We start from the raw sequence: 12649 nt of genomic DNA on the forward strand, positions 1-12649 counted from the left end.
AAAACAACTCTTCTCTATGAAACTACCAGGGTCGACTCCATACAAGTAATCTGCAAATACCAGAAATACCTAATGGCCAACACCAGGCTATGCACTGCTCCAGTGAATGTTACTGATTGAACTAGTAGTAGTAGTACTACAAAGTCATGTAGTACTAGTACTAGTACTACTACTAGTACTAGTAGTCTTGCCTCTTGCTGTCTAGGTACTCGTACATCTACGATCCAGTACAATGACTATGTAGTCCGCCAATATTTTCAAACGCACACATTAAAAAAATAATGTTTCAATTATTTTTGAAGTCAACATTATGTTCCCACCGAAAAATACATGAGAGATCCCGGGATCGGGAGTCTACCGGTCCATGGTCTACCCATGCGTGACGAAGCAGCGTAGACCTAGGGCGCGCCAAGGTTCCTGCGGCGCTCAGATTGGTTTTTCGAACAATGACGAGCATAAACACAAAATGTTCCGTACTACATGTACATGTACTAGTACCACCGGTACTACCGGTAATACAGTAACATAACGACGTCAGTGCCAGTAGTGAGTCGAGTAGCCTAGAGAGTAGAGGCAAAAGGACAACAGGCTGCTGCCGTGCTGGGAGAGCTGAACAGGCTAACGAGCGCAGTACGGATGCGACCTGGACTACAGACTACATACAGACTCACGTGAGTGCGTTCGATTTTGCCCACAAATCAATAATTTTTGAACCCATGAACGTGAATCCATTCATGAATCCATTCATAATCCATTCATGAATAGTATAATTCATGATTGGATTATTTATTACTACCGACCGTACTGGCAATATATGTTGCCGCGTAACGCGTAACGCAGGGGGGTGCGGCGTAACGCGCGACCAGGCTAGTGCGACGAATTTTCGTTGCGTTCGTAACGCGCGTCCGGCGGGGTGCGGCGATCTTTTCATTGCAAAAAAGGCTGAAAACTGTGAAAGCACGTGTACCGCGTGGTGAAAAGTTCTAAACTGGGTGCAGCAAAAAAAGGACTGCGGCAATATAGAAACCTGTGTAACGGCTCCTGTGCGACTTTGCATGTAACGCCCTGCGTGCGGTAAACATGTGCCAATGTAACGCTTCATGGCCTCACTGCGACCATATATATTGCCAGTACGGTAGTACCAAAAGTACATAACCAAGAGTGTGCAACTCTACGATCCGCCAGCCCCCAGCGGAATTTTTTTATGACATCAGTCTTTCATGGTCTTTGGCGGCGGTTTAGCTCACTGATGCCATCATGCGTAGCCAGAGATCGAAGTGCAAATAATTTGTACATTACAGCTACGGTAGTCGAAGCAGAACAACGGACGAAAGATCGACGTGTCTTGAACCTGACGAACTCTCACCGTATCTACAAAACAAGCGCGGGAAAGAATACCGACTTCATCATACTTCTGCCAAAGGATGAGGCAATAAAAAAATTCCGCCGCGGGTGAACCCATCGCAGCTCAAGATAGGAGTTTCACACTCTTGGTTATGTACTCTTGCTAACAATTAGTACGGCCCTGGCTATTCTCATCATCCCCTGTGTGAATAGACGTTATTTCATTACATCATCAGTTGATGCTTCAACGAAAAGGCTGCGGACTCGCGGCACAGCGCTGCACTTGCTAGGGGTAAGCGGATTATGCCGGCATAATTTTTGGCATAATCAGGTCCTTTTTGAGAAGGAGCATACAATTGCATCCGAAAAAGAAGGGCCGATGCCCAATGAGACTGGTATACACACATAATAATAAATGATAATTGAAGGCTTAATTGCCATTTTTAGAAGGAGCATAAAACTGTGATATCGGCGATATCAACAGTTCATGCACTCAAAGTCTCTCTCTCTAAACTACGATCACAATCAATGCTACGACACAGTCGCAGACTTTCACAGTTGAACTCGGGGTCGAGAGAGCCTAACTCTCGGGAACGTACTTCTCTTGGTCTGAATCACGGAAAGGCAAAGAATGATTGTGAACACTAGCAATTTATAGAGGAAGTTAGCTATCGGGGAGATCGATAAAACAGCGCAGCGGAGCAGGGAGAAGGATCGCTAGATCGAGATGGACAGCGTAGAGTACGGAATAGCTAGCGGGAGAACAGCGGGCTTTGCGGCAGAAAGATCGAGACTACGGGAAAAGACAGCGAGAACTAGCGGAAAGAATATCGAAGAGAAACAATGGAAACGTTATGTTTAGGTAGCGAATGAAGAAAGAGAAAGAGACGCCAGCGGTGTAACGGAATCCATAACTAATTGCTAAAGCAAGGGAGACAGTGTAGGAAAAGTGATATCTATTATTATGTGTGTGGACCAGACAGAGTGGCGGCAGGAGGAAGAATAAAATCTGTGAAGCATTCAGGCTATTGACTGTGGTGTGCAAAAAGCGTGTCTATCAGGCCGGCGTACAGGTTTCTATAGATGACAGGTCATGCATGCAAAGTGTCACGTGCTCCTACGCTACGGTGCGCCAATACTACACCACACCTTGTTTTCTTGAGAACACGCCCTCGTGTTCAAAGTATACAGGTAGTAAACATGAAAGAAAAATGAAGCAGGGAAAACAATATAGATAAGGGTGTCTTACGATGACGTTTAAAATGATCTTACAATTTATGGTTGTCTATAGCGGTGAGGTCGCTGGAGTGCATTCCGAGGCCGGAGGTTATAGCGAGGCGGCGGGCCAGCCAGCGGTACGGGTAGGTCGTCATCGCAGGTCGGGTTAATCTGGGCCGTATACTGTGCAGGAGCGACTGGCACTTCAGGCGGCCGAATATACGGCTTGAGGCGGTTTACGTGGACCGTCAGCCGTTGGCCCTTGCTGGCGTCTTCGATGGTGGCAGTGACAGAGTCCAGCACCTTACGGACAACGAACGGGCCGGACCAGTAGCTGTGTAGTTTGGGCGACTTTCCTTTCGGGACGACGGGCGAGAAGACGGACACTTCAGCACCGACCTGGAGACGTGGCTTTGTGTGGACGGTGCCGTCATAACCCTTCTTCTGGCGACGGAGGGCGAGTGCATTCAACTGGCGGGCATTAGCAAAGGCTGTCTTAAGGGACGCTTCCAGTTGCTGGACATAGAGCGGGTAGTCCGGATGTGGGCGTGGAGGTGAACCGTACATGATGTCCAGAGGGAGCACCAGTTCTCGACCAAACATGAGACGGCTAGGAGTGTGCTGGGTGGAGGCATGCACGCAGGACCGGTACGCAAACATCGTCCGTTGCAGGTGTAAATCCCACTCCTGATGGTCGGTGACACAGGCGGAGAGCATCTTCTCAAGCGTACGATTGAAACGTTCTATCATGCCATCCGACTGTGGGTGATAGGCGGTTGTCCTGGTCTTGGTAATATCCAGCAGCTTACATACGGTCTGCATGAGTCGGGACTCGAATTGAGGGCCCTGGTCGGTATGGAGAGCGAGAGGTACACCGTAACGGCACACGAAGCCATCAACAAAGTAGCGGGCAACGGTGGAAGCAAGCATATCTGGCATGGCGAAAGCTTCCACCCACTTTGTGAAATAGTCGCCGATGACGAGGATGTACCGATTTTGGCGTGCCGTGGCGGGTAGCGGGCCCATGATGTCCATGGCAACACGCTGAAGCGGGAATGACGACTGTTGACTGCGGAGAGGAGCGGCAGGCTTTGGGACTGGGCCTTGGCGAGCTTGGCAAACTGGGCAGGCCCGAATAAACACTTCAATGTCCGAGGTCATTCCCGGCCAGTAGTAGCGCTGTCGAGCTTTGTCGGCCGTCTTCGTGATGCCGAGGTGAGCAGCAATAGCGTCAGTGTGGAGCGCAGTCAGGATGTCCTGGCGAATTGCAGATGGGACAATCAGCTGGTGAATTGGTTCGGCGGTCGTGTCATAGCGTCTGACGAGGAGGCCATCCTTGATCACTAGGCGGTCAATCTGTTGCCAGAGTTTGAGCAGAGATGAACTGGCGGTTTGAAGAGCAGGATCACCACGAAGCGGAGTGGTTGTCGACAGCCAGTTTAGCACGGCTGAAATGTCACGGTCAGCGGACTGGAGAGAGAGCATGTCGGGCGCCGCACCAGCAGCGCATTCCTGGGCAGTAACAACAGACACACAGACTGCGGGCAGACGAGAAAGAGCGTCTGCATTAGCATGTTTCGTACCAGGACGATGAACAATGTTATAATCAAAGATCGACAATCGCTCAATCCAGCGGGCAAGCATGCCATCAGGGGACTTGAAGGAGGCAAGCCAGACAAGAGCAGCATGATCGGTGCGGAGCGTGAATTTGGAACCCAGGAGATAATGCCGGAAAGATTCACAGAAATGAACTACTGCAAAGCACTCTCGATTGGTCGCAGTATAATTTTTCCGACTCTTGGACAGCGTAGCACTACCATATGCAATCACAACTTCACGACCCTGGTCATCTGCCTGAGAAAGAACCGCCCCGATTGCATAATCACTGGTATCGGTATCTAAGATAAATGCACGTGAAGAATCAGGATAGCCCAGGACAGGAGCAGAAAGGAGGCAAGACTTGAGCCTGTCAAAGGAAGACTGTGCCTCTGAAGACCAAACAAATGGCACATTCTTGTGAGTGAGACGGAGAAGAGGCTTAGCCACTGCAGAGAAATTCTGGATAAAGCGCCGATAATAGGAGACAAAACCCAAGAACTGTCTGACCTTAGTAGACGAATCAGGCGTTGGCCATTCACGAACGGCGGCGGTCTTCTGGCGATTGGGAGCAACACCCTCAGCACTGAACGTATGACCGAGGTACACGACTGAAGGCTGGAAAAGACGACACTTAGAAGGGCGGACCTTGAGGCCAGCCGACTTAAGACGCTCAAACACCGAACGAAGACGGGTCAGCGGAGTATTGAATGACTGGGCATGTACAATGATGTCATCAAGATAATCAAGGCATACATCGGGAATCAAACCCTGGAGCACAGTGGTCATGAGGCGTTGAAAAGTGGCAGGGGCATTGCAAAGACCAAATGGCATCACATTCCACTCATACAACCCAAATGGAGTAGCAAACGCAGCTTTAGCCTTGGACGAATTCTCCAGTTCAACCTGCCAGTAACCACTAGCCAGATCAAGTGTGGAAAAGAACCGTGCACCATTCATATGATCAATAGCGTCATCAACTCTGGGCATGGGGAAAGCATCTTTGCAGGTGACACCGTTCAACTTCCGATAATCAACACAAAGGCGGATACTATTATCAGGCTTACGTACAACGACGATGGGCACGGCCCATGGACTGCTAGATGGGGTGATGATACCATCATCAAGGAGGCGGTCAACATGATCTCTGACTTCAGTCTGCTGATGAACTGGGAGCCGGCGAGGCGCCTGGCGAATAGGACGAGCGGTCCCAGTGTCGATGTTGTGTTGGACAACACCTGTGCGACCAACATCACCTGAATCTGTGGATATGCAACATGAAAACTCTTCCAACAACAGAGACACGGCACAACGCTCAGAGTCACCCAAATGGGCCAGATCAAACAGAGAAGCAACAGAATCAACAGAGCTGTGGGTAGCATGAACAGGCAGGGCATCCGCCGGGGCAGATGACTCGGGATCAACAGAGCAAGGGCTAACAGTAGCTACCCAAGTGCCTTTCTTAAGAGTGACAGAGGCCTGGTGTGTACTAGCAGCACGGAGCGGAACAGGCTCAGCGAGGGGACCCGAAACAACACTGTAAGTAGCGGATATGTCAAACACCTCATGAAGGTCAGGGCGGGGCTCAAGAAGAAAGTCACCGGTGGGAAGTGGTGCATCACAAGCAACAGGAAGAATGACTTGGGAAAAGGGCTGAATGCAAAATACTCTCCGTTAAGCGGACACGACAGTTAGCGGGGAAGGGAGGTGGGGTATTGTTATCAAGGCGACAGGCATTGTGTGAAGCAGGCACAGGCTCAAAGGTAAGTCGACGGTTACTATTGTCCAAGATACAGGCATGCAAATCAAGGAAATCCAACCCTAGGACAAGTTCTGGCTGGATATCAGCAACAAGGACGTCATGACGGAATGCACGGCCACCAACAGTAACAGACACAGACAGCTTACCCAACACAGAGACAGGGGAGCCATTAACGGATTGAAGTCGTGGAAGGGAAGACTTGCTCAAGGATAGGTGATCCGGCAGCCGAGAATACAACTGCATACTGACCATGGATACCGCAGAACCTGTGTCAATAAGAGCTACAGCAGACACATCCTCTGCAGAGGCAGGTACAGAGAATGAGGAGGCAGCATTGACAGAGGTAACAGGCACAGGTGGTTGTACAGTCGGCAAGGAACACAAACCAGAAATCTCAGAGACAAGAGTAGAAAAGGGAAGGCGGAAGGCCTGAGGATTCGACCGGTACACACACCACAGAACGGGAGGACAACACAACAGCCAAGGAAACAAAATGCAGAAATGGATGCAACCCAGTGCAAACAGAGCGATGGCAACGAAGTCAAGAATATATACAAAATCACATCGGTCACTAACCGGAGCCCAAAAGGAGAAGACGGCTGGTGAACGTGGGCTCACCGTCGCAGCTGGCGCCAGTTTAACGGCTGGGAAGCCTGGCGTTGAGGAGCAGAGCGGCAGTCCCAGGCCAAATGACCGTCTCGCCCGCAGTTCCAGCACGATGTAGGAGGGCGAGGGCTGGGCGGCATGCGGCGGGGTGATGGCTCGTCACGCCGATGGTAGCCCGTGTCCCTGGTAGATCGGCGGGCAAGCTCCGTCTGGACAGACTGCAGTGCGGCCACGGTCTCCGCCAGGGCCTTCACTTGGTCGGCTAGAGCGTCCCTGGTCGAAGATGGCTGCGCGGAACACGCGGGCAACGTTGGCGGGCGCTCCTCCGGGGCAGTCTCCGCGCGTTGGATTGCCTGATGTTGCATCGCGGCCCGAAGAGCGTCGTCTAGCGTGGCGGGGTTCAGCTCGCGGACCCGGATCCGCATGGCACGCGAATCCAGGCCCTGGACGAACTGGTCCTTTGCGAGGACATCCAAATCAGCAGGCTGCATGGCCGGGTAGGCAAGGCGTGCAGAGTGTCTTACGTTCTCGCAGAAGGAGCCCAGTGGTTGCTCCTTGGACTGGTGTGAGCCCTTGAAATTGGCGCGGTGTAGGTCCACGCGCTGGGCAGGCGCGAAACGGTCCTGGAGCGCCTGAATGAGAGCAGCGACTGGGCCCTGTCGGGTGGCCTGGGGCAGCGACTGGTAATAAAGCTGAGCCTCGTCGTTCAATGATATTGCCATGAACTGACTCTGCTCGGCGGGCGTCCAGGCATTGATGGTAGCCACTTGCTGAAAGTGGTTGAGCCACGTCGGCCAGCTGTCCGACAGCGAACCAGCAAATTTGTTTGGCATAATAGCGTGAGGAGGCACACGCGGGACGGCGGCAGGCGCAGCAGCAGCAGCACCAGCAGGAGCAAGTTGAGCCATGGTGACCGGAGCGCAGGTGGTGAACGAGATTCAGGACAAGAGGAACGAGGACCGCTAAGTGGACAGAGAAGCAAGCAAGTAGCGACCGAGACAGCAAGAGGACTAAAGAAGAAAGCACGTAGAGGACGAACCACCGCTGCCACCAGTGTGATATCGGCGATATCAACAGTTCATGCACTCAAAGTCTCTCTCTCTAAACTACGATCACAATCAATGCTACGACACAGTCGCAGACTTTCACAGTTGAACTCGGGGTCGAGAGAGCCTAACTCTCGGGAACGTACTTCTCTTGGTCTGAATCACGGAAAGGCAAAGAATGATTGTGAACACTAGCAATTTATAGAGGAAGTTAGCTATCGGGGAGATCGATAAAACAGCGCAGCGGAGCAGGGAGAAGGATCGCTAGATCGAGATGGACAGCGTAGAGTACGGAATAGCTAGCGGGAGAACAGCGGGCTTTGCGGCAGAAAGATCGAGACTACGGGAAAAGACAGCGAGAACTAGCGGAAAGAATATCGAAGAGAAACAATGGAAACGTTATGTTTAGGTAGCGAATGAAGAAAGAGAAAGAGACGCCAGCGGTGTAACGGAATCCATAACTAATTGCTAAAGCAAGGGAGACAGTGTAGGAAAAGTGATATCTATTATTATGTGTGTGGACCAGACAGAGTGGCGGCAGGAGGAAGAATAAAATCTGTGAAGCATTCAGGCTATTGACTGTGGTGTGCAAAAAGCGTGTCTATCAGGCCGGCGTACAGGTTTCTATAGATGACAGGTCATGCATGCAAAGTGTCACGTGCTCCTACGCTACGGTGCGCCAATACTACAAAACGGCATCGGAAAAACAAGGGCAGATACCCAATGAGGCTGTCATATACATGTACACACCTGCTATTGAAGGACCATACATTGCGCTTTTTGTCGATTTGGAATACTTTAGCAACCACCGATGGCGACTACCTCACATCGCCGTGATTCTATTCCCCAGTCCACTCCATCACCAGGCAGCACATTTACATCTTCTGCAACACCACCGATGACGTCATCCAGCGCTTCCTCAGCTCATACACCAGCTAGAGTGCCCAGACAAGGTTCAGCCTCAGATCAGACTACTTTGCCCAGAAACACGTTGTCACCATCATCATCATCATCATCAGCAGCAGAAGCAGCAGCAGAAATAGCTGAATCTCGAACAAAGCAGGTAAGACTAGACTGGAAACTCTTAAATTTACAAGTTCTTGCACTTATATAAAATATACGGGCACATGCATTTCAATTTTCCCGTGCAGTCTGTTGCTCTGTATCACTGGGTGTGCAGTGATACCTGTATGACGTCATCATGCATTAGTCATGTACATGTACATACAGGCAACACTGGCGTCTGTGCAAGACAGTGTTTTACTTTGTATAGCAAAAGTTAAACCATGAGTATGTTTACAAATTGTAATGGTGCTACACCAACACCGGTACAATGGATTTTGAACTATTTCCTTTTTTAGTTTTACTGCCGACTTCCTTGTGGTTGTCATAGTTACCATGATCATCGGTGATGTCAAGTATGTCAGTGGTGTGTTAGTACATGTACTCACCATACTGCACTTGAAAGTGCTTTGTCACAGACAGGTCACAGAAATGAATGGCTCTAACAGTCCATTCTGATCCATCGGTGTGTGTGTGTGTGTGTGTGTGTGTGTGTGTGTGTGTGTGTGTGTGTGTGTTTGTGCGTGGTGCTGGTGTGTGTGTGTGTGTGTGTGTGTGTACAGCCCGTATCGCCTATAAGGTTGGCGGCTATAGTAATATACCGGATATAGTGATCAATTTCTCAAATTCATTTTCATTTGCCATAACTAAGTATACACAGTTATCGCGTATAGTAATAATCGTCTATAGTAATATATCGCCTATAGTGATCAAATTCATATTTCAAAAGACCTTTATTACATTACTTTTGCATCGGTTATAGTGATTGATGTAAAATCAAGCGATGTCTGAGGAGAACAGGGTGTTACTTCTTCGTGAAGAACTTGTCCAGTGAGTGTTGTTTGGTGAGTTTTGCTCGTATAAGTTGCCAAAATATGCCTCCATCATGAGGAAATGCTGATTTTGTGTGCCAGAAGCTACAGCCAGCTACATGACATTGTACATGTATGTAGTGCGTATGTGCACGGCACGCTGAGTCGTTTGACACCCCACTCGCATACATTGCATGCAGTATCGGTCATAGTAATATATCGCTTATAGTGATAAAATGCTCAAAATCAAACACCAACGCTATAGGCGATACTGACTGTATGTGTGTGTGTGTGTGTGTATGTGTGTGTGTGTGTGTGTAACTAAGGTAACCCGGTAACTACCGGCATACCGGGGATTTCTGACTTTGATCGAAAAACTACTGGAATTGGCACTGAACCATGATTGTTCACAAAAACGCTGTTTTGTGGTGTTACAAGGGCACATGCGGCCCTGCTTTTCACAGAATCCCTTCCGTAGGGGCGATCTGACAATGAAGAAATCCAAGCTTTGGTCCCACCATGAGCAATGGGTTAGAAATGAATAAAAAGAAAGAACAAAATTGCCAAAATATTGCGCACAATTCGCAAAATACTCAAAAATTGCCCGAAAAAGAGAAAATAGACGAAATTGGCGAAAACTAGCTAAATAAGAGAAATGAGAGAAAATTAAGGGAAACTGGTTGTGTGACTAAGGGATTTGATTTGGCTGGGTCACGGGGTTGCCAAGTATGAATACAGGATTCCGTGTGGTACAGGGTCCGGCAACCAACGGATTCAATGACCACCCAGCCAGGTTTGGGCCAATGGCATCACTACTTTCAACCTCTATGGTCCTAGTGTCAATTGCTGTTGTTCCCACTGCTCTCCTGTATTGCAGCGCGATTACACACAGATCCACAAAGCAAGGTGCTCATTTGGTAGTGAGGGCGGCGGGAGAGATCAGTTTGACGGCCCTTGGGGACTAGCAACCAACAAAGCTGGTGACCTGATCATCTGTGACAGCTGCAACCACAGAATAAAGGTATTTGGCGGAGTATAATATGCATCTCCTTTTTTTAGCAATGTTTTGGCAATTTAAGATTCATCCAGAGTGTAATGCTCAGCCTATATTTGAGATCGTTATCGATCACAAAGACAGTACTAGAGTGCCACCATTGTTAGAATTTCCTACTTCCTCCGTTAACAAAAACTTCGTGATGGATTTTGATGGATATGAAAACGCTTAGAACAGGTCAAGAACAGTTTGTATCGACTGCCAATCACTGGACGAAGGTGATTCAGGCTATGTACAGCGTCTTTACAAGAGACACTGTTGGCGGAATGAGCAGAGAGTTCAGTTTGCGTCGCTTTCGCTCGACTAATTTTTGACCTGCGTCGCTGTCGTCATCTGCTGCATGCGCGTCGTCATCTGCTGCACGCGAGTCGTCATCTCTCTCGAGTCGTTGTTCCGCTCGTTTCAGCCTTGCCTCGGCTTCTTTGATCACACTCCGCTGACCTTGATGTCGCCGTCGTTCAAGTAAGTTGGCTTTCAAGCTGCGTTATCCGCCGCGATGGCGATTACTCGTTTCCACCAGGGAGTCGTGAAACATTATTTTTAGGGCTCAAACGGTCACGGTTTTACCCCTGACGGTTAACTGCTAAGCTAACGGTCGGTTAACCGGTTATAACCTATAAGCCACGGCAATCCTGCGGACTCTTTTTTAACCGTATATTTGACTATACTCATTCAAAAAATGTACCCTATTCAGTACAACGCACACTTGTACATTCTCTTGCATGCTCATTCATACATACTCTCACACCAAGAGACCAGATATGACCGAGTTGACAGCCCAGAAATTGCGTACGCGTGCGACAGCCCGTGAAAGTGCACACTTTGCAACCACCTGATACTTGAAAAATTGACTGAAAAGTTACTGCGTAACCGTTATCTTTATCGGTTAACCGTTAATTCTTCGTAACCGGTCTGCAACCGGTTAATCGGACTAATCGTTTGAGCCCTAATTATTTTACGACTCCCTGGTTTCATCTTCGCTATCCAGAACTCCGCGAAACGAGGAGTAAAGGCACAGCCAAACTGATTCCATTTTCTCTAATGGATACCCCTGTCAGCACTGAACGGCAGCGGCTAGCAAGTGCAATCGACTTTCTTTAGCCATGAGACTCGCATCGGACTGCAGACTTCCTGAAAGAATGCATGGTGATCATCATTCGAATCTTGGCTTTGCGCAGGTTGAACAAGAACTTGAGTTCAGAATTTGTTTCATTGAGCCGTGCGATCGGAGCAGCTCCTTGTTCACTCGCTCATTGTGTGGGCTCGCTGCTCCATTGTATTACTCTCTATCGCTCTCCAACTTACTTAGTGCTAAAGTGGTAGAGAGGCCAAGCAGCGCAATATCCCCTTGGAGAAGTGGTATTTCAGTTTCGCTCATGATGACTGTCATCACCTATGTTTCCACAGCGCAACCATCGATTCCGCTCGTCTTGTTGTGAAAGGTCGCTTTCCTTGCATCGTACCTCTTTCATGGCATGCCAGGGAAGGCCAAGAAAGTGATTGCGACTCATTTCACGGCAGTTTGTGCCCAAATCAGCCCCTCAAAAATCCATCACGAAGTTTTTGTTAACGGAGGAAGTATAAAGATATGGTTAAGGCATACATTTGTGGAATGTACCGATGCGGGTCTCGCACCCATCATGCATAACAGTGCAGCTGGCAGTTGACACCGGGAATGTACACATATGGCTTGCACCAGGTCAGAGGTGGCAAACTTCACAACGGTTTGATACATCGCACTACTTTTCCAAGTACATGTATATGCACGTCTGCACGCTGGCTTCACTCTTGCATCAACAAGGCTACAGTGCTTCTACACGAACTCAAAATTAATCATCTCTCTCTCTCTCTCTCTCTGTCTCTGTCTCTCTGTCTGTCTCTCTCTCTCTCTCTCTCTCTCTCTCTCTCTCTCTCTCTCTCTCTCTCTCTCTCTCTCTCTCTCTCTCTCTCTCTCTCTCTCTCTCAGCAAATATCAAAAATTCCCGATAAAGTAATGGCACATGCAGTTAGCCCTTTCACGAAGGTGCTCGCCCTTTTTTCGCCCTTTTGGCCCTTTTTGGAAAAGCCCGTTTCTTTCGCCCTTTATTGCGTTTTTGGTGAATACCGCCCTGTTTAGCTTTTTCAGCTGAAAAAGTGCTAAAATCTGTTT

The 12649-nt window shown here is 49.0% G+C and overlaps 1 long non-coding RNA gene across 1 annotated transcript; it reads left to right on the forward strand.

The window, feature by feature from the left end:
- Positions 1 to 472: 472 nt before the first annotated feature.
- LOC135818253 (uncharacterized) lies at positions 473 to 10456 on the forward strand. The gene is made up of 3 exons (XR_010553643.1): positions 473 to 671; positions 8375 to 8635; positions 10324 to 10456. It is a non-coding gene; the product is annotated as an uncharacterized LOC135818253 (long non-coding RNA).
- The last annotated feature ends 2193 nt before the right edge of the window (positions 10457 to 12649 follow it).

The sequence above is a fragment of the Sycon ciliatum genome, chromosome 5 (genome assembly GCF_964019385.1).
Source record: "Sycon ciliatum chromosome 5, ocSycCili1.1, whole genome shotgun sequence".
Lineage (NCBI taxonomy): Eukaryota > Metazoa > Porifera > Calcarea > Leucosolenida > Sycettidae > Sycon > Sycon ciliatum.